At 49.6% G+C, this 5,768-nt stretch overlaps 1 long non-coding RNA gene across 1 annotated transcript in view; it reads left to right on the forward strand.

Annotated features, from left to right (window-relative positions):
* Positions 1-2,084: 2,084 nt before the first annotated feature.
* LOC107210165 overlaps positions 2,085-5,768 on the forward strand; it is a 14,846-nt gene continuing 11,162 nt past the window's right edge. The window contains exon 1 of the long non-coding RNA XR_001523860.2: positions 2,085-2,522. This is a non-coding gene — a long non-coding RNA (uncharacterized LOC107210165). The remainder of the gene's footprint in view (positions 2,523-5,768) is intronic.

Here is a 5,768-nt window from a genome sequence, read left to right on the forward strand (position 1 = left end):
AGCAGCAGCAAAGTGATTTTCTAGCACAGATTGGCTTGCTGGGACTGAGAGAGCACTTGGATTGTTATTTTCTCAGTGGAATAGACTGATGTGACACCTGAAATGACAGTCAGGAATAGATTCTGAGCTGCCACCTTCATCTTTAATTAGTACAAGTAATTCTTTTGAACAAAATATGGTTATCATCAAGTTCATCCTGTCCCACTGAGATTAAAGAGTGCTTGAAATTCACTTTTTTTTGTCCCAGGGGTGGGATAATCCCTGTAATTACATCATATTATCCACTGATATTCATGTATCATCTCTGGTGATACTGGGATCTTCTGCAGATGACTCTGAATATTCAAACAAGTCTTGCTGAGACACTTCTCATCCAACAGATTCCTCTGTTGTGGAAATGGTTACTTTGTAAAACTCCCCTCATTGCTTGTTAAACACATGAAAAGGTTGTTAAATATTGAGTTTTAAACTCGTTGTATTTCAGCTATTTTAAATATTTCAGCGTGTATAACAAATTTTACCTATTTATTGCTCCCATTTTGAGTTTAGTGCTGCACACTAAGAAGTCTTTTCACAGTGGGCTTGAATCAGAGGAAAAAGAGAAGAGAATAAAGAGATTTTCATTATTTCAGGAAGAGCAGGGAAAGGCTGCTTTGTTTCATGTACAACCAGGAGATTTTCACTTTGTAGAGAGAGAAAACAGAAAATGTCATATATGCTACGCATTTCAACCAATATTTCCCTGTGAAAGCATCGTGTTCTTCTCCCAGCTGCTGGCATGTGAATTCCTCAGGAGGGGCTGGAAGTGTTAAGCCCATTTCACGCTGGTGAAATGTCAACATGTTCAAACTAATAAATGCAATATCTGCAGTGCAGACGTGGGAGTGTGGCGGATGAAGAGGTCGAGCTGCGTCCCGAGGGTTGGGAGGGTGTTTTGTGCTGGAGGAGCTCTCCTGTTTGTTCTCCAGGTTCTGTTTGTGACCTGTCTGGGCTCCCCCAGGCCCACAGTCCCTGTGGGTGTGTTGGGTGACATCTCCCAGCTGCTTTTCCTGCACTTCCATCACCAAGAACAGAGGGATTTGCTCTGGGATGTGAGCTCAGTTCGCTGTCCTCGCAGCCAGAATGGATTTTCTGTCCTCCTGGAGGAGGATGCTGCTGGTGAGCCAGCCCAGCAGAGACACCCTGGACAGGATTCACTCCTCTTTGGAGGAGGTGTGTCTGCACAGTGAAATGGGATTTTGCTGGGATGGATCCCGAGTGAAAGCAGATGTCTCTGAAGGCAGAAGAGCTCGCAGGAGTTGTGTTCTGGGGGGTGGAGGGTGATGCCAGGGCAGCTGGAGCTGTGGGGAGCCCCATTCCAGCTCCCTGCAGTCCCGGGGGAGGCTGCAGCCCAGCACGGACCCACACGGGACAATTCCCGAGCTCTGGAGTTTCCCAGCCCGGGGGATTATGGCCTGGCAATCCTCTCTGGCTGCTGGGGGATCACAGCCCTCAGCAGGCTGCTGGAATTCCTCCAGCCCTGTCATCAAACGCCAAAGGAAGGAGTTGGGAGGCTGCTGGAGGAGGGAGCAGTGCAGGGCAGCTCGGGGAGCTCTGATGGATGCTGCCACTGCTCCAGGGGCTGCTGCTCTCCTCCAAAGGGCCTGGAGATCTCCTCGGGAGCCAGCAGCCATCAGAGAGTGATGGGCTGGGCTGGGTTTGTGCTTCCTGGGGCTTGGGAGGACACCAAGCAAACCTCCAGTGCCTCTGGAACAGCGAGGGAAGTGCCAGGAGAGGTGCCAGCGGCTCCCTCCCGTTTGGGAGGAGATGGAGAACTTCCAGCTGCTGCAGGAATGCTGGACCAAGCCCCCGGTGCCAGCAGGGGATAAATGAGAGCTCTGTGCCCTGCCCTGTGCCCGTGGGAACGCTCTGCTCTGGAAGGGATTTATCTCACAAGGGGAAGGAGGAGAGGATGATCCTGGACAGAGCCTTGGTCTGAGCTGCAAATGAGTAAATTAGGCTGGAAATTTGATAGTGAATGTGCCACCCCCAAAGGAGATAAATCCTGAAATAAACGGGATTTAGGGCTGTCAGCACAGCAGGCACTGGGGGATCCCCCAGCCTTCTCCAGCAGCTCCTTCTCTTCCCCCTCCTTGAGCTGCCAGGGCTTCCCTGCGGCTCCAGCGCTCCCCGGGCACTGCGGGGCTGGGGCAGAAGTGAACTCCAGCCAAAGGCTCTGAGAATTCCCAAAGGCAGCCGAGCACAGAGGGCCCTGGGAGCGCCTGCACTGCCCTGCTGGGATGGAGCTGGGGATTATCCGAGGATTGAGGCTCCTCAGGCGCTCTGGGCAGCAGCTGCCGGCTCCAGGGGCTGCAGGAACATCCCTGGCAGGGTCAGGAGCTGAGCCCAGCCCTGCAGGGAGAGCTCCAGGCTCTCCCAGGACACGGAGCTGCAGATCCCACGGCTCACTGGCATCAGCAGAACGCCAGAAGAGCTCCTCACCCCTCCTGGAATCAGCCTGGCTGCTCCTGAGAGATGCTCAGGTGAGAGTGCAAGGCCCAGGGACCCTTGGTACGGCACCACAGCTCTGGAGTTCAGACAGCTCTGTCAAAAATGGGATGCCCAAAATGATCACCTACCTCTCCTTCCGTTTCACATTTCCAGGGAGTTGTTAAAAATTAAAGATGCCTTTAAGGAGCTTCCCAGAAAACTGGGGAAATGTAGGACATAGTGTACCAGCAGGTTACAAAATGAAGCAACTTTGCTGCAATGTAAAGTGCTGCAAAGCAATTTGCTTCCATGTGGCTCGAGTATTTCAATTAAGAAAAATAACCATCAAGGACAAACAACGTTTTAGTAGGAGGGGCTTGGATTATTTCTATGGTTACAGCCCTGGAGCTGCAACTGGAAACTAAGTTTTGAGATCAAGGTTACATTTATGTTTGTTAAAATATTGATGTTAATGGCTATTTTTTATATAGAGAGAAAACTGGGTTTTTTGGTCTGCTGTGGTTTTATTAAGGGCAGTGGACAGCTCGAGATATGATTTAACTTCATTGGGTTAAAGTTTGTGTCACTGCTTTAGCATCAAACAAAGTGAGGAATTTTGATTATTCCACTCTCCCAACTTAACACATTTATACTGTGATCATACACCATTGTTCCTTTTTTTTTTCATTGAAGTGAAACCCCGCAGAGCAAAGAGGGATGAAAGAAATGCGTTCACTTCCCCTCCTGCTGAACCCTTGCACCAGGGCTCTGAGCTTGTTTGGCTGCCAGGGAAGGACATTTTCTCCTCTCCAATCCCTGCAGGCAGGAGAGGCTCAGGGATTTGTGCTCCTTCCCAGCCCAGGTGAGCCAGGTCTGCTCCTCTGGGCCAGAGGAACCACAGCTGCTGCCTCTCCTAAAAGCAGATTTATCTGTTGGAACACAACGAGGTGCAGCAAAGTGAGGTGGGGATAAAACACTTGTGGGTTTCTGCAGCCGGCCAGACTGCCAGGAAATGGCTTTTCAGAGCTCCTCTCTCCAGTTGTTTTCCCGGAGCTGTGGTGGAGTAACCACGATTAATAGAGGGGCATTTCCAGTAAATGGGTGTTGCTTTTTAGGGGGTGCAACAGCTCTGCTGAAAAATATTTAAAATAATTAAATTTAAAATTTTAAATTTTAAATTTAATTAAAAATTTAAAATTAAAATTTTAAATTTAAAATATAGAAAAAGAATAGAAAAACAGGTAAAATTCTTGTAGACTGTAAAGAAAAGACTTTAGCAACATCCTTGCCTGTAGGATTTATGGCAAGAACCACCTTGGTGTAACACTGGAAATGCTCAGAGCTCTGATGCTCTCTTTGAGCAGAGGAAAAGCCCTGCCTTGGGGGTGGCTTGTGCAGAAGAAGCAGGGCAGAGGCTGCAGGAGCAGAGCAGGGAGCGATGCTGGGGCTGCTCCATCCCTGCCTGTGCTCCTGGGGATGGGCTCCAGCCCGGAGCCTCCCTGCGGGCTCAGGGCACTGCTGGAGCTCCCCCCTCACCCTGCAGCAGCCACACAAGGGCAGCGAAAATGCAGAACAAAAATTTATCAAAAAAATATTGAAAAAAATAGAAAAAAGAGAAGGGAAGGATAAAAGAAGAGGGAAGAACAGAGGAGCCCAGATCTTTCCCTCAGGCACTTGTCAGCTCTCAGCAAGGTGGTGACACAAGGACAGCAAACTCCACTTTCTTCTCCTCCTCTATTAAAAGTTTGAGGGACAACGTTTGTTTCCAGGTTTTTTTAAGGAGAGGTATTGAAGTTTGGTGTTGGTGGCACCAGCATTGCCTTGAGGTTTAGATGGCTCTGCTTGGGTTTGGTGATGTTTGCTGAGTTTTTCCATCTCCTCAAACCTAAAAAGGTCTCCGTATCTCATTGCTCTTGTCCCACTGCAGCCCAGCCTCAGCAGGAAAGAAGCAGGAGTAGTTTCTGTCCTCTGGAATGTCACACTCAAACTAACTTCATTAGAATAGGCTGTTGTTTTTACTGAGGTGCTGGAAATCCTCCTTTTTTCTACCCCTCTCCCACAATTTAAAACCATTTTCTTGCAATTACCACCCCTGACGTGCAGCTCAATGTGCAGCTTTAGGTGGAACTCATTTTGCATTTACCCAGAGCACAAAGCACAGGGAGGCACCAGCAAAAGGGAAACTGGGAATGGAGCTGGAAACGCCCTGCAGTGGCAGGGTGGGGACACTTCTGTCACCTCCAGGGCTCGGGGACCCTTGTGACTGAGTGGGGGATCCTTTGCTCTGCAGGGAACCTTGACCTGATGGGGAATTTTTGGTACCCAGGGTGTGGGACTTGCTCTGCAGGGTTTTCCATAGGGATTTTTCCCAAAAGGGGCTGGAAGAACCTGGTTCCCTCCAAACTGGCGAGCTCTGCTGGCATTTTGACAGTTTGTTTATTGTGGATGCTCAGACTTGTCAGAGAGACTCAGGCAATGTTTCTGGCTGTGTCTGGCTGTGAAAATTATCCTGATAGGATATTTGGAAGTTTGGGGGGTTTTTTTGGGCTTTTCTTTAGTATTCTAGTCAAACTAAAATAAATTTAAAAATTGAAATTATAACAAACGAGGGGATTAAAAGATGTTTTTGGAAGGTTTAGGTAAGAAGTGGCAATTTCTGCCTTGCTGCAGTAGCTGCACTTTCCCTACCCTGGGAAAACAAGAAATGGTGTCATCATCCCTGCACAATTCCATTACTAAATTGTCAGAGCAGACTCAGACTCCTGGCAGCAATGATCCACCTCCATTCTCACCTCCCGTGGCTCAGGGTGACCCTGCTGTTCCTGGGCAGTGCTGGTGCGGAGCTGGCACCGTCCAGCACCACAGGAGCTGGGCTGGGAGAACATTCCCTGCCCAGGTCTGGGAGCTGGGTGTGGAATTGGCTCCAGGAGCCTCAGCTGAGCCTCCCACCAGGAGCTTTCACTGAGCAGCGAGCCCTGGAGCTGCTGCCTGTGCAGAGCCTTGGCTGCCACAGCTGCTGCTGGTCCCTGCACTTCGGGGTCCCTCTCAGAAATGCTCCGATCCACACCCATTATCTAATTTTTCAAATGGACTGTCACACAAAGAAGGCTTTTAATTAGTGGCAAAGGTGGGATCGTTATCATGCAAGAGAGCATTAAAAAGCAGAATTCCCTGAGCAGAGTCCAGCAGTGCACACTGCAACCACGAGTGGTGTTGGAGCTCTGGGATGGAGCTCTGGGATGGAGCTCAGGGATGGAGCTCTGGGATGGAGCTCTGGGATGGAGCTCTGGGATGGAGCT

This window comes from Parus major, chromosome 12 (assembly GCF_001522545.3).
Source record: "Parus major isolate Abel chromosome 12, Parus_major1.1, whole genome shotgun sequence".
In the NCBI taxonomy this organism is placed as follows: domain Eukaryota; kingdom Metazoa; phylum Chordata; class Aves; order Passeriformes; family Paridae; genus Parus; species Parus major.